General features: G+C 47.5%; 1 pseudogene; it reads left to right on the top strand.

Moving 5' to 3' along the window:
• Window positions 1–7551: 7551 nt before the first annotated feature.
• Window positions 7552–8505, top strand: LOC136057453 (olfactory receptor 14C36-like; annotated as a pseudogene).
• The last annotated feature ends 14506 nt before the right edge of the window (window positions 8506–23011 follow it).

The following is a 23011-nucleotide window of genomic DNA, read 5'->3' as shown; positions in this document are numbered from 1 at the left end:
CAGGTGCCCCACACAGCTCAGCAGCACAGGATGTGATTTCTTCTTCCCAGTCATCTCCCCTGAGATGTCCTGGGGATTCCAGGGCTGACAGCTCCTGAAAGGCAGCGGGATCATCACTGCAAAACATACTTTCAGGTCAGATCAGTTAATCACCACATGTCCACTGGATTCCAGGAGCATGGTTGGACACATCTGCACATGAGAGAAGCAGATGTCCAATCTGGAAACCTCTGCTCGTGGCATGTATGACAAAGGGAACAGATCAGGACAGGGAGGGGTTGGCTTCCCTTATACAGCCCAGTGATTCAGCTCAGGCAGTGCAGACATAACATTACACAATCATAGAATGGTTCAGGTTCGAGGGGACTTTACAGATCACCTAGTTCTGGCCTCTAACCACAGGCAGATTTGTATACCATTAGATCAGGTTCCCAAGGATCCCATCCAACCTGGCCTTGAATCTCTCCAAGTTTGGATGGTGCTTACAGAAATTTGTCCTATTACTATCAGATACTCTCATCCTAACTCTAGGGTTAGGCACCTCATCCACTGATGGAAACCCTGGGGTAGAAATTGGATTAAGTTCCCCACTGGACTCTGGCACTCAGGAATCCTCTTAGTTGAGTTCAGATGTGTACAATGAGGTGTCTGCTTGTGAGCCCCACATCCAATCCTTGGTCTTTATTCAACAGTAACTCAGTCGCTCATACACTACTCAGTGATGATGAAGGTGCATGGGATGCTGGGGTGCTGTGTGCTAGTGCTTGCAAACTGTGGTGGAAAATCTCTGAGATAGACACCTCCTTCCTGAGCATCAGTTGGAGCCAGAAGGAGGTATGCTTGGCCATCCTAAACGCCACCAGAACCCTGTGCCTTTTGCACCTATCCCCATGGAGCATGTAGTGTTATTCCGCTGACCAAATGGATGAGCTCACAAAAGAAGAGCTGGATCTTCCTCTCTGTTCCATCTGTGACATACTGGGGACTTGAAGGCATTACAAAGCTATGACACATCTCCATTCTTTCTGTGATGACACTTGAGTTTGCTCTGGGCTCTCATTTTAAAGGCATCAGAAGAAGCCTAGGGATATGTCTGTTCCCAGTTGACAGGAAGGTGGCAAAAAAGGTTGTTCCAGTTTTGAAGAAGAGCAAGAAAGAAGACCCCAGCAATTAAGACCTGTCAGTGTCACTTCAGTGCCAGGTAAAATTATGGTTAAAGTGATGTAGGGAGTTATTGAAAAACAGTTGTTTTTGGTCACAGCCAACTCTGGTTCATGAGGGGAAGATCCTGTTTAACTTCATGTCCTTTGGTGACACGGTCACCCATGTAGTTGATCAAGGGAAGCCAATTGATGTTATATGTTAGGATTTCAGTAGAGCATTTGTTTCTCACATTATCCTTCTGGAAAAATGGTCTGGCATATGGAGAGATAGAAATGCACTGTGATACGTGAGCGTTTGGCTGAAGGGTCAGTAAAATAACCCAGTGGGTTATTGTAAATGGGGTTCCATCAGCTTGGCAAGTGGTCACTAACAGGGATTCGCAGGGCTGTGTTTTAGGGCCACTTCTCTTTGATGTTTTCATCACCGGCTTACATGAAGAACTAGAAGATGTTTTCAGGAAATTTTCTGATGATTTTGGATCGGGTGGAGCTGTTGACTCCACTGAAGGTGCATAGGCCTTGCAGAGAGATGTGGATGACTTAGAGAACTGGCCAATCACCAACCACTTGAAGTGAAACAAGAACAAGTGCCTGATTCTGCAGCTGCATAGGGGCAACCCTGGCTGTACTCATGGAGTAGGGTATGGGACAGGATATTCTAGGATTCTGTGATAGTGGATATGAGCACGGTGATGTTGGAGTCACTGTGCTGTCTCAGTGCACAGGAGCTCAGTGACAAGAGCCATGTGACAACAGTCTTGGTGGTATGGACGTCATTGATGTCAGAATTACTGAGTTGTTGCAGTGGTCTGTATTACAGTGATGCCAGAGTCACTGGGCTGTCACAGCAGGCAGGAGTGTGTTGATGTTGGAGTTACAGCACAGAGATGCCAGAGTCACAGTGCTGTGAAGGAGAGACAAGGAGTGATGACGCATCAATACAGACTGGGGGCTGATCTGCAGGAAAGGAGCTCTGCACATGAGTTAGCATCAAACATGGCATCCCCAGAGCCAAACTCTCCCAGTGAGGTTGTGGTGCCTCCACCTTGGGCCTGAGAGATCTGAAGTTCAAAGATTCATTGTGCTTGACTACTTGTTCAGACTGGGCCCTTCTCACATCCAAATCCTGTGATGAGACACATTGCCCATGTGGGAATTGGGCCTCACAACATCTTGCACCCCACGCAGAGAGCTGCTGTTCCCTTGTCTTTCACTTGATATCACACAAACCTCCATCCCTATGCCACAGGAAGCTCCCTGAGCCAACATGAGGGACACGATCTCCCTTTCAAGGCTCTGGGGATCAGGGCTCGGTTTTTCTGCTTCGTGAGATAACAAAGGGTTTTCTCAGCATCACAGCCATGATCACAGTCCCTTTGTCAGCCTGTAACCTTGGCTTCCAGTGATCTGCTCCAACAAGTCCCTGGGGAGGCTGTGTTGATAATGGCCCTCCGTGGGGCCTATTATTACTCCAAAGTCACTGCTACTTCTGACTTTAACTTCTTGAGCTCTTTCTGCTAACTTCTCTCTGCACTGGATGTTGATGGACTCAGCAGCAAATTTCCCCTGGGGCCCATTACAGTCTAAAGAGCCCTTGTGTGCCCTGTGCCTTCCTGTCATCTTCTTCAAGTGTTCAGAACTTGTACAGCAAGTTGGAGAAGTGTCTGGAGAGAGCCTAAAGATGAAGAGCCTCATGAACATCTAATAGGCCAAATTGTTTATTTAATTACAGTCTGGCTTCAAAAAGAATTTGGAGCGGCACTCAGCAATGGATGTTGATCCAGGATGTCCCCGAATGAGTTTGTTCTGACACTGTGCAGACAAACATCCTCCTCAACTTTCCCACCCCATTTCTATTCACATTGGCCCCATGGGAAATGCATGACTTTTCCTCTGAAGTCACCCTCTCAGTGTTAAACCTCCTCTGCACGGACTCCACCTTGCTTTCCTCAGAGAACCAGCTGCACGTGGACAAAGAAAGATTTCTTTTTTTATGAACAAACAGAAAGGAACACGATGCAATTGAATGAACAGTAAAACAGTCTTCAACTGCATGCCATGTCCAAGCTGCATCTCATAAAGCTTGTCTTTCACAGGGAACATTTGTATAAGAAATGAGTTAGACAGAGATAGGAAGGGATAGATATAAATACAGTTAAGGAGTTGTCAGAATAGTTCATTTGACTTTGGATAGATGGATGGAGCAAGTTCCAAATTCCCTGATGGTCACGAAGCAGCCAGGGAATTGGGAGGTATCTGAGTGAAGACCAAGCAAGGGATGGGGGGAATCTGAAGAGCAGTGGGAAGAGCATGTGTCCAGATGACCTGCTGAAAACATGCCCTGACTTGTGGTCATTTATTTTTTTATTCTTTTTTGCAATGTTACTGACATTAGCATCTTTCAGACTTACAGCTTCAAAAAGGAAAGAAGATCCATTTGTGTCTTGCACAGAGGCCGATGCCCCCAAAACATCCTGCCCAGAACTGCCCGTGGCAGCCCTCGGGGTTTGCACTGACTGAGTCACACTGTGTACTGATCTCTTTTCATTTCCTCAGATCTTGTTTTAGATGGTCACATACAGCACAGGACGCTTCATGCCCTGTAAACATCTGCTCTCCTCCCATCAGCAGTCGGCCATAAGGTCTGAAGATAAGGCAGGCTGGAAGAGAACCTGGGGGATGTCTGCAGCCCAACCTGTCAGAAAGAGGGACACACCAAGTTGTTCAGCATTTGCACCTGATGGATTTTGCAAGCCTCCATGGGCAGAGACTGCAGAGCCTCATTGGATGACATGCACCAATTCTTGTATCAGCTGGTGGTGAAAAAGGTGCTTTTCTGAAGCACAGACCAAACCTCTCTTTTATTTCTCAACACGCACCATGGGGAAGGGCCTGGCTTTGTGCTCTCCATCACGTCCTCCAGGTTCTGGCAGGCTGCAGTGAGATTCCATTCAGCCTTCCCTTCTCCAGGCTGGACAGGCCCAGGTCCCTCAGCCTCTCCTCACACGTGAAGTGTTCAAACCCAGTCCTCTTGTTTGAGCCTTCCCAAGCCCCGTTCAGCTTGCTGACATCTTTCTTGTGTCGAGCATCTGAAATGGGAAGGCACTACTCTGGGTATTGCTTTCCCCCCTTCCAACCCAAGCCATTCAAGGATTCTGTGATTTCTGTCAGTCTCTTCCAACTCTGGATCCTGTTTCCTTAGGTGCTCGGAGTTCACCTCTTCTTGCATCAGCATTTCCCAACTGTCTCTGGCACATAGGATATCAAGAGGCCCAATCCAACTGATAAACAGTGAGATCAGGAAGGAAATGAGTATCAGTGATTTTTCCATGTCCTGTCTCACCAGGTTCCTTACCCCGTTCTACTGTGGGCCCACAGTCTCCCTAGCCTTCCTTTTCTTGCCTACACATTTCTTTAAGCTCTCCCTCCCTTTGATATGCCTGGACACGTTCAATTGCAGTGGAACTCTAGCTTTGCTAAACTCATCTCAGCAGGAACACTGGGAAAAATCTCTGCATTGCTCTGTTTGGGTTTCATCAGGGCAATCTTTCCCATTCCTGCAGGACTTCTGACATTGCTGCTTGGCTTTCTCTTCCTTGGAATGGACTTTTTCTACTTGGAAGTTCTGGTCCTTAGGTAGATAACACCTTTTTTGACCCTTTTCCCCTCAGAGATTTACCTTGCCTTCCCGTACCCCACATACACTTGAAGAAGCCAAGCTGTGTTCTGCTGAAGCCCAAAGTTGTGAGCTTCTCTATTGTCCTCCCTACAGACACCTGAGCTCCACCATGCCATGGCCACTGCAGCCCAGGACGCCTTTGACCTTCACATTCCTCACAAACTCTCCTTGCTGGTGAGTATGAGATCCAGCAGAGCACCTCTACTCTTTAGTTCCTCTTTCGCTTGGTCATGAAGATGTCAGCCGTGCTCTTCAGGGATCTTCTGCATGGCTTATACCCTGCTGTGCTGTCTCTCCAGAAGATGTTGGAGTGAGTAAAGCCCCTGACTGTGACAAGGGCCTCAAAATGTGGGGCTCCTGTTTGTCTTTTTAGGTCCCCTTCCTCTTGTTCTTCCTGACCAGGAAACCAGTAACAGGCACTGCTGGTCTCCTCTTTAAGCCCTTTCCATCAGTTCACAGTGGGATCCTCTGCCCTCTCCAGGCAGTGCTCAGTGTGCTCTCATATAGAGAGCAGTAGTAGTCCTTGACCACCCCCTGTGAAGAGTCCTTATCCCTCTTTTTCATCGCTTCACAGGTGGGAACAATCCTGCCATGTTTCGGTGATCCAAGAAGATCCTAGGTCTGCAAATGCAAAAAGATTTCTAGCTCAAGGAGTTCATATTTTCGGTGTTCTCATTAGTGTAAAGACAGTTTAGAAAGCTTTCCATTCCCAAAGCATCACTGGATGTATCCTGGCTGGATCCTGTGTCTACACTATGGTAGTGGTGCTCAGAAGGTGGCACGCGGGCAATAGAGCCATTGTGGGGCTTGGAGCTGTCCAGCCAGCACCAACACTCCTAGGGCATGGCTTTCCTGAAGGTGCTGTGCTGCATTTTGCCAGCTGGCTGTGGGTGTGCTGGAGACCCCAGGGAACTGCCATTCAAAAAAGAGCCCAGAACAAACTCAGGTGTCATCACTGAAGGAGCGTAGGTGTGTCCTAGATTTGTAATGCCTTGAACTCCAGAATATGGCACAGATGGAGCAGAGACAATGACCTGGCTCTTACGCTGAGCTCATCCATTCGGTCAGCGGTATAACTCGGCATGCTCCAAGGGGACAGGTGAAAAATGATACTCTCAGGTGTCCTAAAATCAGAGCTCTGGTGTCATTTAGGATGGCCAAGAATACTCCCATTCACATTTGGCCCCCAGCTAATGCTCAGAAAGGAGATGGCTATCTCTGAGGTTGTCTACCACAGCTTGCAGGCAGTGTTGCCCACATCTAGGAGCACCCCGAGCACCTTGTTCATCAGCAATTGTCTGTAAGTGAGCAAGTGACTCTCCTGAAATTTTTACACACGGACGGTAGTGAGGCTCTGGAACAGACTGCCCAAGGAGGTGGTGGATGCCCCAACCATGGAAACATTCAAGGCCATGTTGGATGGGTTGTTGGACAACATGATCTGGGGGTTGGCAACGCTGCCCACAGCAGGGGGGTTGGGAGTGAGTGACTTTAATGTCCCTTCCAACCTAAGCCATTCTGTGTTTCCATTATGTGTGATTCTGTGATGACCCAGAAGCCTTTCAGAAGCTGTTGGCCATGGAGACTCATGGACATCTCCACGGAGATGGGGAGAAGAAAATCACATCCTCTCCCGCTGAGTTGGGCTGGTCCCCTGCGACACAAGGAGCTCATACAAGCGGGCAGAGCTGCAGAGAAACAGCTGTGCCCGGGAGCAGCTCCTGTGCACCACGTATTAATGCTGGGGGCATGATCTGCAGGTGACAGGGGGAGAAGAGAGAAAGGAGAGGGAACTTATAGGATGTGTGGGATGTGAGCAGGCTGTGAGCTCACTGGAGCAGCATTACTCACAGCCTTAAACACAGTAAGTCTCTCGCTGCAGGCAATGCAGCTGCTTTTCCTGGAGGGATCAGTAAATCGGGGATATCTCATGGCAGCTCAGGCTGCAATCGCTCTGTGTTTCTTTCTCATGGAAAAAGACCTGCTCCATCTGAGGGCTTCCCTGCTGCAACTTCAGAACACAGCCCTGAGGGCTGCGTGTCCCACGACGGCTGCAGGCTGTGCTGCTGGGGGTGCAGCCGGGTGCCCAGGGCTGTCGTGCAGAGCAGGGTCCCTGCTGTGCCCCAGGGGCTGTGCCGGGGCAGGGACTCTGCCGCCTGCCAGGCTCAGCACTCAGCCTGCCCGGGGAGCTGCCCAGGGTCCTGTGGGGAGACGTGTGGGCAGGACAGGGGACTTCTGCTGCCACAGCTGCTGTCTGGGGCAGGGCATCACAGCTCCACTGCACCCCAGAATGTTTCCAAGGGTGTTTTGCAAGAGAAGAGACAAGACAGGAATTTTCCATTTGCTGTTCTTAGGGAAGGGGAAAGGGTTGGATTCAGGAATCTGAAAGGAGCTGGGAAATAGCAACACGTCTCCGAGAATCCTGCATTGCTCCTTTCTCAATCTGCCGTTCTGTGAACAGTCTCCTAAGATGCTTTCAGCCTTCCCTCTCCCTTGTCATTTACAGCAGACATGAACACGTGCTTACCCTGCCAACAGGACACTTTATCAAAGGCAAACCTAATTGCACAGAGTTTGGAATGAGAGCTCTGAGTGCAGACGGGGTAAAGGTATGGGATGTGTAAACTGACTGTCTCTGAGGATGGTCTTGATTTGTCATTATCTTCTGAACTCCTAACAGCAACTCCACGCCCAGGAACAGCAGAGCAGATGCCCAACAGCAGCTCCATCAGCGAGTTCCTCCTGCTGGCGTTGGCAGACACGCGGCAGCTGCAGCTCCTGCACTTCTGGCTCTTCCTGGGCATCTACCTGGCTGCCCTCCTGGGCAACGGCCTCATCAGCACAGCCGTAGCCTGCGAACAGCGCCTGCACACCCCCATGGACTTCTTCCTCCTCAACCTCATCCTCCTCAACCTGGGCTGCATCTCCACCACTCTCCCCAAAGCCATGGCCAATGCCCTCTGGGACACTGGGGCCATCTCCTACGCAGGATGTTCTGCACAGATATTTTTCTTTTTGTTTTTGTTTTCAGCAGAGTATTCCCTTCTCACAGTCATGGCCTATGACCGCTTTGTTGCCATCTGCAAGCCCCTGCACTACAGGACCCTCCTGGGCAGCAGACCTTGTGCCACCATGGCTGAAGCTGCCTGAGGCACTGGGTTTTTCTTTTCTCTGCTGCACACTGCCAATACATTTTCTATACCACTTTGCCTGGGCAATGTTCTGGACCTTTTTTTTTTGTGTGTGTGTGTGTGTGAAATTCCACAGATCCTCAAGCTCTCATGCTCACAATCAGACTACCTCAGGGAAACTGGATTTACTGTGGTAAGTGTTCTTGCCATATTTGGGTGCTTTGTATTCATAGTGCTGTCCTACGTGCACATTTTCAGGGCCGTGCTGAGGATGTCCTCTGAACAAGGCCGGCAAAAAGCCTTCTCCATGTGCCTCCCTCACCTGGCCGTGGTTTCCCTGTTTGTGGGCACGGACTTCTTTGCCTACCTGAATCCCCCTTCCCTGTTCTCCCCATCCCTGAACCTGGTGGTGTCATTTTTGTACTCAGTAGCGCCTCCAACATTGAACCCCCTCATCTACAGCATGAGGAACCAGGAACTCAAGGATGCAGTGGGGAAAATGATGGCAAGGACACATTTCAGCAGGGATTAACTTCTCATCTTTCTCTACAACTGACTCACTGTTGTTCCTGTAGCAGGCTCATATTATGCATTTTCACCTTTAAAATGCTTATTTATTTCTATTAATTGATACTTTTTTTTTCTGTTCATATATATGTGTGAGTGCACAATTAATATTATTGGTTATAATGTTCCTAAACATGCGTTTGGATTCTGTCTGCTTCTACTGAGGCATCACGCTGCTCTCTATCTCCTGAAGCCTGTATGAATTCTGGGTCAGTGCTGACTCTCACGCAGCCTCTTTTCTTATCTCTGTATCTGTAGAGAAATGAGATGCCAGCAGGCACTGTGGTGATACAGGCTGGATTAGCAAAAGGGATGCACATTTTAGCCTACGGACCAATATATTAGTTCATCAAAAGGAATCCAATTGTGCTAGTCCTGAAACATTTTCTTGGGTTGCTCTGGTTTCGCTTGTGATGGCCAAGAATACTCCCATTTAATCTCTGTCGAAACCGGGTAGACGTCACCGCAAACCGCAAGCCGCCCCAGCAGCGCCCTCTTGACGCCTCCTCGGATCGCTCAGCTCCGTCGGAGTAGGGTAGACGTGGCCGAACATTGCACGACGACCCTGGGGCGCCTAGAGGGCGCCCCAGCTTAGCACGCTCAGCTCCGTCGAAACCGGGTAGACGTGGCCGAAGATCGCACGGCGCCCCGGCTGCCACCTCCGTCTTTGGCCGCCGCCGCTCGCGACGAGAGACCTCGTCCGTAGCCGGGAAGACATGTCCGGCGTTCCCTAGCGGCACCGGCATCGAGACACGGACGCCACCGTTCGAGACGCGCGAGACGGCTGTTGTGTAGACCTGGCCGGCATTTCGAGATGCAATGTGCAGCGACCTCTTCCCGCCGCCATTAGGGAAGCGCGCGACGAAAGTAGCCGGGTAGACGTGGCCGGCATTTTTAAAACACGCGCTGTGATTTCTCGCCACCGAGAAGCGCGTTTCTCCCCCCTGGCTGGGGGGCAGGGGCTATTGTGGCTGGTAGGTGTCACGCTCCAATATAAAGGAGGGAGACGAGGTTCTTTATATGTATATGTATACCCGATGGCGAGATTAAGACACAACGGGTCAAATGTTAGCCCAACCAGTTTATTACAAATACTAGTTGCTTAGGGATATGGGAAAGGGAAGGTGGGACAATAGAAAAGAGATGAAAAGCAAGGAGACTTGGCAGAAAGCAAGAGAGATATAATCACCACCATGGATCCAGCGAGGTTCGTGGTAGGTCCGTTGATCTCAGGAACTTGTCTGGTCACCGCGGGGGATGGGAGATGGCAGCAAGCAGGCCTCAGGGTCCGTCCTAAGTCTCTTTGGGAGTTCTCCTCAAAGAATTTTACTTTGGGAGTTCTTCTCCAAAGTTCATTTCTGAAAGTTCTTCTCCCTCCCAAAATCCTTAGTTCAGTGAAGGCCTTTTATCCCTCATTTCTCAGGCATTTATTTGTGTGACATGTCTGGCCCTACAGATAAGCCAGCAGCGGATGTCACCTTCATTGCCATGCAGGAGCATTGTCTTTGTGGTGGTCAGCTTCTCCAAGCCGTACCCCCACGGAAAAGACTATTTGCACCTATTTCTGCTTATCTTTACAACCATAAGCAGAGACAATGGCACCATAATACCCATCCAGATAACTGGCAGTTATCAGTCAGAGTCTTGTCACCAGAAAAGGCCTTACGAAGCAAACTTTGAGACAAAGAAAAACAGTTTCTGTCTTTCACACCACCCGTGGCTCAAAGATTGCTTGAAACTGATGCGCAAACATCTGTCCAGGGTGGTGAGGGAAAGGAAAAAAAAAAAAAAAAACAAGCAGAAGGGAAAAGAGTTGTGGGGGGAGTAAGGAGGAATTAAATGTTACAAAATTGCTGTAACAGATTTCTCGGGCTTAGTTACAAATGTTACTCTGATCTGTTGGATTTGTCCATCATTAGTTGAAGCAGTTACAATGTGCATTGGAGATATTGAATAAGTTGAATATAACAAGGAATCATTCAAGGAATAGACAGAAGGTTTGCAACAACACACAATAGTTAAAATAGAATACATTTCACCTATGAGCCACCCGGAGGCCAGGGAAAATAAAAAAGATCCGAGTCCAGGCCTTTCCAAGTTTGGACAGCAACATGGGCAATTTTCCATATACCCTGGGCAATTTGTTAAACAGCTTTACCATTTCCATCGATTTTAGACAACAACTAGAGTTATTCTCTTTGCCACAAACAACCTATTCCTTAACAACATACCAAGCACTAACTGGTTTTGCAATGCCATTATCAGTACTTGTTGCATTGGTGATTTTATTTCTCAGAAAGCATATCTAGTCTTATTCAACAATAGGTGGATTTGCCATGTAATGTTTTCAAAGATCATAGATGGAACAAACATGTTTTCTAATAGGCTGAGTGAAGGTATAACTTCACCACACTGCAATACTGCATGTTGCTTCAAGGTTAAATATGAACAGAATTGTCATTTAAGCATCTCAAAAGTGACTGAAATGCTGAGAAAGATATATACCAGTTTTGCAAGTTCAAGTATTGTTATTGTCCATAGAACTTTCACGGGATAGTGTGTTTAGGATATCCCATAATATAAAACATTAGAGAAACACACACAGAAACATCACAGAAACATACACCTTACTTAACAAAACATAAACACTTTCCAACAACCATGTTTTGGATGGAACTCCTGGACTGGTGTTACAATAAACATCATAATGGGTTTCTTTTTGTGGCCACATCTGACCGACATTAGATGGGTCCCTTGGTTCATTTCCAAATTTATCAGGAAGTTGGAAACACCATAGCAGAGTTACATGCAAATCATAATCAGTTTGATAAAAAGAGGTGGAAGAAGGGATCAAAAGGAATGGCATTACTGTGCAGAGAGTAGCCAGTAAGCCAGCAAAACCTGTGAAAACTCAAACCCAAGTGTGACGCACCTAAAGACAACACCCACAACAACCTGAAACACGATACTATGCAACCCAAATACAATGTAATACAGTGTAATCAAGAGGTATAGTCAGCGTTCTAGTACGATCAAATCTTCAGCATTTGTCCCAAAACACAAATGATTAAAGTCAGCTGTCTGCCTTTCTGTGTTCAGTCGAGGTCCAGCAGGGGTCTTCTGTAAAACAAAAGAGGACATCGTCTTGCCCTTTTGGGGCTTGTTAATATGGTTAAAATGAGGGAATAATTCTGTGAGTGGTACTTTGGTATTCTTTTCCCAGGCATCCTTAGCCTTCTAAGCGTATTTAACAGGTCGTTTCCTTTTGTTGTAAGTTTTCTAATGTACATCCACCCTCCTCCCCCCTACTCACTTGAGAGGGGCGAGAGCATTAGTTTTCCTGCGGTCCTAGTGCCCATACTGATTCCAAAGTTGGGGACACTTCGAGGTGGAGTGTCACTTCTTTCGGGCTTTTGTTTTGGCCAGCCATTAACTAACTTCTCTAATCTGTCTGTAGGCAATCCATCCATTAGTTCTCACGGAATGCCCTTCTGCCGGCCCAGCATCCAAAAACTATTACGTTTATGATTTATATTTCGCCCACTTGGTTTCACTGAAAATGAGAACCTTTTAGATCTGTGGGGGTCCCGGTTAGATAGGGGAGGGGTCGAATTGGCCAGTGCACTCCTCACTGCCTTTATCTCAAATTTACTGTTGGAAGAAGTCACTGGTCCATATTTTCTCCCATAGTTAATTAATTCTTGGGCAACCTCCCCCCACGTCCATACTTTGCATCCTGACTGCAGACGATTAGGGGTTGCAGCACCTTCTGAAGCTGCCTGAATTCTTTCTCCCTGAGGCATAGCTGTATTTTTCCTTGTAGTTGTATACCTATAGGTTTTAATGATTCAGGAAGCCCCCTAATTAAAGGAGTCATCCTCTCAGGATCAACAGGCATCATCATAGGTGATTTATGGTGTGGCTGCAGCTGTCTATCATACATCATTTGCAGACAAGCAGCCTTTTGAACACTTTCCACTAACTGATCAACTGTCCCAGTAATGGCAAGGGGGTCTCCTCTTTCTAAAGGGTTAAGACCACCTGCCCAATAGGCAACTCTCTGTGTTAGGGACCAGGGAGCACAATTGTTACCAGTAGTTAAAAATACTCCTGGTCCCCAATAGCTTTCAGCCTCTTTTTCGGTTAAAAGTATCTGGTCTCCACCCGTGAGGCTGACCCTCCATACGCACTCTGTTTCTGATTCTTTAGGAGAGCGGCCAAAATCTCTTTTCAATTTTGCTAGCTCAGTAGCAGAGAAAGGGGTTTCTTTAATGTTCATTTGAGGATCTAAATCCTCACCATTATCGTATGAATACTCAGTTTTTATTAAAGGATGCAACTGAGCTGGGGGAGCTTCTAATTTGTCAATATTTGCCTTTAAACCTTGCAATTCTTCCCTTGGATAAGTTTTCTCTTGAGGTGCACTAGTATCACTAGCATCCTTACCCGTTAACACTTCCCTTAAGACCATTTGCAACAGATCAGAATTATGTTTTTCCCTTTCTAACTGCTTCTCTAGGTTTGCAATTTGATTTTGCAGAGATTTTATCAGCTCCTGACTAACTGATTCCTGCAGTGTTTGTAAAGCTTGGCTCTCTGCTTTAAGCTGCTGGTCGCGGAATTCTATGGCTGCAACCAGAGCTGAACCCAATACAGCACAAATAAATGCCTTCCCTTTCCCAGCTCGGGTACGAGCGTTCTTTTGCAGAACATTAATACAGTCTGAAACACTCTGCAAGTTATGCCAGTTCTGCCATGCCCACTCTACCCCTGTTAACGAGGGTTTGGCACCGTGCTTTTCTAAAAGGTCAAATAACAAATCTTCACCTTTCATTGTGACTACACTGTCACTCATTTTTCAATGTGTAGAAAGATCTACACGGAGAAAGAAAGAGGGAACAGTATCCAAAACTTCGAGTCAAACAAATGCAATTGCTCAAATCACTCCTCTGTTTACTGAGAGGAGTATGCAAAAGTCAAAGAAGATCAAAGAAAATGCAAATATGTAAATCGCTTCTCACTTCCCTGTGAAGCCACAGAGAAAAAAAAAAAAAAAAAAAAAAGTCAAACCCCACACCTAAGTTATGAAGAACCCTTACATTTCGAGAATGCACAGTAATCTTCATCTTTGGGATGAGGTTCAATAAGACCAAGTGCCGGGTCCTGCACTTTGGCCACAATAACCCCATGCAATGCTATAGGCTTGGGGCAGAATGGCTTGAAGAATGTAGAGAGGAAAAGAACCTGGGGGTGTTGGTTGATGCTCGGCTTAACATGAGCCAGCAGTGTGCCCAGGTGGCCAAGAAGGCCAACAGCATCCTGGCCTGTATTAGAAATAGTGTAGCCAGCAGGAGCAGGGAGGTGATCATCAGCTCTGGTACGGCCGCACCTCGAGTACTGTGTTCAGTTTTGGGCCCCTCACTACAAGAAGGACATTGAGGCCCTGGAGCATGTTCAGAGAAGGGCAACAAAACTGGTGAGGAGTCTGGAGCACAAGTCTTATGAGGAGCGGCTGAGGGAGCTGGGATTGTTTAGTCTGGAGAAGAGGAGGCTCTGAGGAGACCTTATTGCACTCTACCACTTCCTGAAGGGGGGTTGTGGTGAGGAGGGGGTGGGCCTCTTTTCCCTGATAAATAATGACAGGACGAGAGGGAATGGCCAGAAGTTGCGCTGGGGAAGATTTAGATTAGACCTGAGGAAACATTTTTTTTCTGAAAGAGTGGTCAGGCACTGGAATGGCCTGCCTAGGGAGGTGGTTGAGGCACCATCCCTAGTGCTGTTCAAGAAGCGTTTAGATGAGGTGCTAAGGGATTTGATTTAGTAGTAGTTGGGTAGGGATAGTGATAGGAGGATGGTTGGACTAGATGATCTTGTAGGTCCTTTCCAACCTTATGAACCTATGAACGGGACTCAAAATTACTTCCCAAGAGGCATACACATAAACAGTTCCAAAGACACAGTTAAGTTTCAATATGCGGAGTGATTCTTCCTGGAGAAGTGCTCACGTCTAAATTATCACAATTACCACTCCTTACAACTCCAGGAGGCACACACAGGAAAAAAGGTTCAAATTTCACACTTAAAACTCAATATGCGGAATGATTCTTTCTGGAGAGGCACTCACATCTAGATTATCAAAAATATCACTCCGGGCAACTCCAGAAGGTACACACATCAACTGTACCTGGAAGGGCAACACTCTCACAGCCGGGTATCCTGCCGAATACGCCATTAAAAATGTCACGCTCCAATATAAAGGACGGAGACGAGGTTCTTTATATGTATATGTATACCCGATGGCGAGATTAAGACACAACGGGTCAAATGTTAGCCCAACCAGTTTATTACAAATACTAGTTGCTTAGGGATATGGGAAAGGGAAGGTGGGACAATAGAAAAGAGATGAAAAGCAAGGAGACTTGGCAGAAAGCAAGAGAGATATAATCACCACCATGGATCCAGCGAGGTTCGTGGTAGGTCCGTTGATCTCAGGAACTTGTCTGGTCACCGCGGGGGATGGGAGATGGCAGCAAGCAGGCCTCAGGGTCCGTCCTAAGTCTCTTTGGGAGTTCTCCTCAAAGATTTTTACTTTGGGAGTTCTTCTCCAAAGTTCATTTCTGAAAGTTCTTCTCCCTCCCAAAATCCTTAGTTCAGTGAAGGCCTTTTATCCCTCATTTCTCAGGCATTTATTTGTGTGACATGTCTGGCCCTACAGATAAGCCAGCAGCGGATGTCACCTTCATTGCCATGCAGGAGCATTGTCTTTGTGGTGGTCAGCTTCTCCAAGCCGTACCCCCACGGAAAAGACTATTTGCACCTATTTCTGTTTATCTTTACAACCATAAGCAGAGACAATGGCACCATAACACCCATCCAGATAACTGGCAGTTATCAGTCAGAGTCTTGTCACCAGAAAAGGCCTTACGAAGCAAACTTTGAGACAAAGAAAAACAGTTTCTGTCTTTCACAGTAGGTACCTGGCTCAGTTCTGAAGGAGTACCGTTCAGACAGGAGGATGTCTCGCTTGGACTGGAGGGCATCTCTTTCAGGTTGGAGGATGTCCATGTTGGATTGGAGAGCTTCTTGTTGAGACTGGAGGGCAACTCACTTGGTCTGGAGGGAGTCTAGATTGGACTGGAGAGTCTGATTGTCAGCTAAATGACTCTCTTTCTGGATCGGGAGATTGTCCCTTTCAGCTCGGAGACTCTCTTGCTCTATTTCAAAAACTCGATGCCTCTCTGGGATAGTACTGAATAAGGCCCAGTAAGCATAAGCCAGACCCCAAATACTTTGGGCCTCCTCAGATCTCTTTGAGACTCAACATCCCTGTCTCAAATATCTGCTTAAGTTCTCAGGATTTTGCAGGTGTTCAGGAGAAAAGTTCTATGACACCGATGATGCCCATTTCTCTAAAGTCTCTCTTAAGTCCCTCCAAACTCCCTGCCAGTCAGTATTCTCTGGCTCTGGGGAAGGCTTTCTCAAAGTATTATAAATACAGATACTGATGAAGAGTACGTTCAGGGAGACTGACACCACAATCATTATGAGCACTGGATGAGCATCCAGAAAACGCATAATGAATTCAAACGAGAGGCCAGCAGTCTGTTTAAAAATCACCAGTTCTATAGAGTTAGCTACTCCATCTGGAGTTACTCCCTCCGGAAATGAATGGCACATTCTATACAAAAGCCAGGTAGGTAAGTCCATCAGTGTTTTTAGTTTATCATATAGAGACCAAGCTCCATGGATCAGACTGATCCGCGGAGCGCTCGATTCCGTCGGAACCGGGTAGACGTGGCAAGCGATGGCAAGCCGCCCTAGCAGCGCCTCCTCGGATCGCTCAGCTCCGTCGGAGCAAGGTAGACGTGGCCAGAAATTGCACGACGCCCCTGAAGCGCCCTCTAGGCGCTTCGGCTTTGCACGCCCTACTACGTCGAAACCGGGTAGACGTGGCCGCGGATGGCACGGAGCTTGGATGCCACCCTCGTCCGCCGCCGCTGGCGACGAGCGACCGGATCGGCTGTAGCCGGGAAGACGTGTCCAGCGTTCCCAAGCGGCACCAGCATCGAGCACTGGACGCCAACGTTCGAGACTCGCGAGACGGCATTAGCTGGGTAGACCTGGCCGGCATTTCGAGATGCAACGGGCAGCGAGCTCTCGCCGCCGCCGTTCGGGAAGCGCGGAACGGCTGTAGCTGCGTAAACGTGGCCGGCGTTTTTAAAATACACGCGCTGTGATCTCTCGCCGCCGCCGTTCGGGAAGCGCGAGAGGTTCGCCCGAGACGGGCACACTTAGCCGGAGACAGCAAGCCACCCGGCAGCGCCATCTCCAAGCCGCCGCGGAGCGCTCCACTCCGTCCGAGCCGCGCAGACCTGGCCCGGGGAACGCCAGCCGCACCGGGAGCGAACTCTGGCAGACGCCATACAGAACGCGCGGTTCGCTGCGGGGCCGGGCCGTCCCGGTCGGAGATCCCGTGCGCTCGCACGGGAACCGCCGCCGATGAGATTTCGGGTGTGCGCCGGGTAGACCTGGCCGGAGATCGCGAGCCCCCGCCGGCAGCGCCCTCTGGCCGCCGCTGCGCGAGTAGGGCGGGGCCGGCAGGGGCCGGGCGGAGCCCTCCCGACATTCCCGAGCCCGAACCGGAAGTGACCGTCCGCCATGTTGTCGGCGGTAGCGTGGCGCGGTCGGGCGTGAGCCCGCCCGTTGAGTGTCGGCATCGCTCTCCCGTTTGTTTCCTTTGACTCCCGACGCGGTCCTGGATCGGGTATTTGAGAACTAAGCCGCACCGGGCTCGCGGCGGGTGCTGCGGAGGGACCCGGGCAGAGCGGGTGGATCAGGCCGAGGTAAGCCGTACGCGCTTGAAAGGGGCCAAGCGGCGGGAGCTCGGGGTCGGTCACGGCCACCGCGGGCCGCTGCACGGGCTCGGGGAGGAGCGGGCGGAAAAGCGCCTGACGGGGCGGGACCTCGACCTCCCGGAAGAACCGGGCGGCCGGGGAGATGGGTCGGCGCCGCGAGCGAAAAAAAACGGAAAATCGGGAAAGCGAGGCACTACGAGCGTGCAGACGTGCAGCCCCTCTCCCCCCCCCAAAAGGATCCCTATGGGTCTCTATGGGAAACTGCGGGTCGCTGTGTGGGCACAACGGGGTTCCTGTGGATCTCTGTGGGGCACTAAGGGTTCTCTAAAGCTCTACCGAGTCTCTGTGGGGCACTATGGGGTAGAATGTTCTCTTTATGGGGTCCCTATGGAGCTCTGTGGGGAACAGTGTAATCTCTAGGGTCCCTGTGGGGCCCCTGTGGCTCTCCTTTGGTCACTATGGGGTCCCTGTTGCTCTCCATGGGGCACTAAGGGGTCTCTGTAAGGCTCTATAGGGTGTCTGTGGGACTCTGGTTCCCAGTGTGTCCTTATGGGGCTCTTATGGTTTTGGATGGGGCACTATGGGGTCTTAATGAGGTATCCGTGGAATGGGTATTTTTTGTGGGGGAGTTCTCTATAGGGATGTGTGGGGCATCTGTGGGGCAGATGTTGGGAAGGATCTGGTCCAGCTACGGGGCGGCTGTGGGGCACAGGTGAGGAGGACGAGAATCTCAGCGGCCTCGTCCGGTGGGAGACATTCTCTGAAGTCTCAGTGTCCCTCCTCCACCGGTTTGTTTCTTTCTTCGTTTCTCCTCTTGCTCTCCATTTCCTTTTCACCAGGTGCCCGGGTGACTCTTGAAGCAGTTGAACGTCCAGGACTTGAGACCTAAGCTCAGAGAGCGAGAGGGGCCCGGTGAATGCCCTTCTGCCGGTAAAGCTGCTGCTGCTGTGCCATGACAGACCCGCCTCACACCCCCTCCCCCCCCCTTGAGCTGAAGGGCGCTACGGAGGGACCCAGGCAGAGCAGGTGGATGGGCTGAGTCAAAGCCGTACGTGCTTGAAAGGGGGTCCACCGCATGGGCTTGGGGAGGAGCAGGTGGAAAAGCGCCTGATGGGGCAAAACCTTGGCGTGCCCGCTGACAGCTTTCCAAGCAGGAGCCAGCAGCGTGCCCGGGCAGCCCAGCAGGGTCTATGTGTCCCTATGGGGCTCTGCGGTGCACAGTGTTATCTCTATGGTCCTCTGTGGGTCCCTATGGGGGTCCCTTTGGTGCACTAAGGAGCCTCTGTAAGGCTCTATGAGTCCCAGTGTGTCTCTGTGGGGCCTCTATGGGGCTCAGTGGACTGCTAAGGGGTCTCTGTGGGTCTTTATGGGTTTTGATGGGGCACTACGGGGTTTTAATGGGGTCTCCATGGGACAGGTTTTTTTGGGGGGGAGAACTCTATAGGGATGCGTGAAGCATCTGTGGGGTGGATGTGGGGAAGGATCTAGGGCAGCTCTGGTTTAAGTATGGGGCACAGGTGATACAGGGTTGATGTGGGACCCTGCACTGAATCTATGGGGGAAACAGTGGGGCACTGACAAACCCCATGGGGCTGATGGTGTTATCTGCCTTGCCCCTCTGCCCTGCATCTCTGCCCTACCCTACTGCCTTACAAAAAAGAATAAAAAAACCAACATCCCCAAACCAACCAAAGGAAGGGCAGCAGGCCAGGGCGGGTCCACAGTGAGGGGGATGGGGAGCAAGGTGGAAAAACCCCACGGCTTGCTCAAGCAAGTGAAGTCCCGGTGAGCAGAAGGAAGGATGGACAGGTGAGCAGAAGGAAGGACGGACGGGCAGCTGACAAGACGATTGATCTCAGGGAAGGAAGGGAGGGAGGGAGGAAGGTTATGGGGGAGGAAAAAATCAAAAGCAATTGGCCGGAGGATCCGGGGTGGAGGTTCAGGGAAAGCTGGCTGCCGAGTCTGGCTGGAGCGTTGTGACTGGGAGAAAAAAAAAAAAAAGAAACGTGGTTTAGGTGCACAATACAAATGTACGTACGTACATACCTACATACGTATATGAGGTATATAAAAATAAAGAGACAGCCCTCCTGACCAACCACTCCCCCCCCAATGAAAAAAAACTGACCAGAAATTGAAAAATCAAAAAAAATAAAGGTAAATACGAGGAAAACAAAAAGATTAAAGCGTATTTTTATCTTAAGACAAAAACCCAAAGAAAGCATTCATTATTCAAAAATTAATTCAATAATTATTCATTTTAATTAAAAAAAAAAACCAAACAAACCGCCTTTCACCACCACCACCAACCCCTCCCCCCAAAGAAAAACCAAAACACTTAAAATAAAAATAATAAAAAGTTCGGTAAAAACGACACAGATGTCGGGCGGGGTGGATCTGTGGGAGGTAAGGTTGGAGGAGGGGGGTGGGGGTGTTAAGGGTGGGAGGGAGGGAGGCAGAGGGAGAGAGACACCGATCCCAGCCTGGCCGCCTCATCACGTGTACCCCGCTGAAGAAGGAATCTTCGGCCGGACGAAAATAATTAAGAAGTAAAAATAAAAACAATCACGGATAAATAAATGAAAAAAAAAAAAAAACGGGGCAGGGGACTGGGAGGGGGAAGCGAGCGGGCCGACAGGTCTACCCGTCTGCCCGCGGCCCGCCAGCCAGCCCGCCCTCGTGGAAGGCGCTGCAGCGGTGGGCGGGGAGAAGGATGGGGGGAGGGGGCGCGATCGCAGTTACATAAATAGATAAATATATATATATAGGAAAAAAAATAATCGAACGATATTATATTTTTGTAATAAAATTTACTTTCGAGAGGCAAATATGACAAAGATAATTTCAACAGATGGAAAAGAAAATTATTTAAAAAAATTAAATATTTTTGTGAAACAAACAAAAAAATGAAAAAAAAAATTTTTTTGGAAAATAAATAATTTTAAAAATGAAAAAAATAATAAAAGGTGAGAATACATAAGTTTTCTTTTTAAAAAGTTTTTGTGAAAATAGATTTGAAAATGGAAAGAAATCATTTAAGTTGTGGAAAATATATAAATAATTAAAAAGGAATAAAATTACTGCAAAAAAAGAAAAATAGTTAAAAAATATAATTTAAAAACTGTCACGAAATAAAAATAATTTAAAATATATTTCGTGAAATAAATACATAAAAATAAGTAATTAGAAATGGAAAAGTAAATAATTAAAAAATTGAACAATGAAAAAAATAAATTGTGAACTAAATAATGAAAAAATAATTAAAAAGAACTACTGTTGCGGTGACCCCAGGAGGATGAACCACGGCCGCGCCGGAACGATCTTCTTAAGATGCCGATGCAAGGACTCAGAGAGACATCAATATGATTATGCAGCTCAGCCAACTTTATTGCGCAGGTTATATACTTTTATACCCCTTGAACATATGCTGTTTTTAGAATAATTGTTAAGCAGCTCTGTCCTTGCAAGATAAGTAGTGTCCGATTAGTTCTTTTCCCACACATACCAGGGCCATCTGGTTCCACCGCAGACTTACTCCCTCATCGTTGCCCGGTCAACGGTGCACTACTTCTCAAAATTCAGTGATCTGAACATGCTGTTTTGTTCGCACTGCTACAAAGATAAGCACACACAACCTCCTTTCCTAAGCCAGTTCTCCACAATTCCCCCTTTTTCTTTTTGCGCTAACAAAACAGCAGAAGGTAGTTTGGACAGTAAGCGTTTTACAATGTCAAGTATAAATTTACTGCAAAATCACAAACCGCATTAGTAACATAACTACACCTTGTACACAGCATCCCAACCACCTGATTTACAGCTTCCTTCATTTCGTGTAAAACTTTGTAACAGCATTGAAAGGTTCATTTAGGTTATTGCAACTTAGTCAAGGTTTCAATAGTTAACACGCTGAATGTAAGAAAAGATACAAAGCAATCATATCATAATGACAAGAAATACTATTAAACTTATTAACAAAAGAACAAACATATATTCTACCTACGGCTTAAGTTCCTGCGACCTGAAAAAGAGTCCCTGAGGGTATCATTCTGTGTGACTCAGTAACTGATTAGGAAGAATCTTTTAATTTTTATATACTTTGATATAGTGGTTTTCTAATGTTCCCTAAGATTCATATAACACGTGCCCTTCAAATCTTCACCATCATACCTTTGGTTAATATTGGAAGATCAGTGGTGGCACAACTTTGTTCAGTTGCCTGTCAGACAGAATCAATATCAGTGGATAAACCTGCTAGAGCATTACTGGTGGTATAATTTTCCTTTGCTAGCTAACATCCTAACTTGGTGACTGTGACTAAAACTTGAGTGGTGCTGTTTCAGGGTATGCTGGATCTGAGAAACAGGACATCTCAAGAACTGGAGCAAGTAAACTGCACATTCAGAGTAGCACAAAGGGTTAAAGTTTAAGTCAACATACACTCAGACATCCATTTTAGATAAGAGTAAACATGAAGCAGAAATTCCCTAAACAAGTGCATTATTAGCTATTAACCCTTGAGAAATGACAAATCACCAGAAAGAAGAGAGAAAAGGAGCTTGCCAGTGGTGGATGCGAAAGGCAGTGCTAGCAAGGCGTCCCCTGCTTCAAGGTGCACTTTTCCTCTCTCACCCATCACAGATTTCCTCCAACTTTAATTCTCAGAGTTTGCAAGTTTTTTTCCATTTGTACACTGCATATACGTGGCCAGTGCATGATGCAGAACCCAAAAGGAACACCTGCTTGCAAAACAGAATAAACTACCAAGGTTAGCTCTATCTAAAAATATTTAGAGTCATAAATATCAGTTGCCTTAAAGCTATCAGAATACTTTGTTCCTTCCCAAGATCATTCTTCTGTCAGGGGCTTTTAATATAAGTGCTAATTAAAGGAATCAGTGAACTTAAATATCTGTTGGGTAATATTTCTCTGTTAGAATCATATGCCAAATTGAAGTAAGATAGTGTGCTTTTATCTCATGTGATGCATAGTTATGAAGAACTATCTTGATTAATGAATTGAAAGAGAAGTGATCATTCTAAAAACAAGATCATTCCTTTGCCTAGGATTCTTTTTCAGGTTTGTTTTAACAAATTAGAAAAGAGCTAATTGATAGGCTAACAACATAACTGTGCGTTCTAAATACATTAAAAGTGCTATTTCCATGGACTCCAACATTAGTAACATCAAATCCTATCTAATTCACACTCGATTTACTACTAAAATAGAAGAAGCACACAGCAACCTAGATAATGCCTAATAATTCTAATTTTAAAGGCTACTTTGGTAACACAGAAAAATCACCCATATTTACCATACCATGATCAGTGTTATTGAGATACCATTCAGTGGTTAATCCAGCTGTTTCTCATCACATACTGTGGCATACGTAAGTTATCAAAAAATACAACAATTTGCAAAAAAAAAAAAAAAAGAAAGAAACACACAATCCCAGTCCTTATGAGGGTTGGATGCGATTTTCTGCCTTGAGATAAGGCCAAATGTATCACGCTGGAATCCATGTAAAGTACTCATGTTTTCCCGTTGATCCATGCGATGTAGTTATTTCTGGTCATGGCAAGGGCGAACACAGCAAGCAGGAATCCAAATTGGTCTATT

Source organism: Cyrtonyx montezumae, unplaced genomic scaffold, assembly GCF_038088225.1.
Source record: "Cyrtonyx montezumae isolate F1298 unplaced genomic scaffold, pur_monq_1.0 scaffold_67, whole genome shotgun sequence".
Lineage (NCBI taxonomy): Eukaryota > Metazoa > Chordata > Aves > Galliformes > Odontophoridae > Cyrtonyx > Cyrtonyx montezumae.
This window is presented reverse-complemented; position numbering and strand designations above follow the sequence as displayed.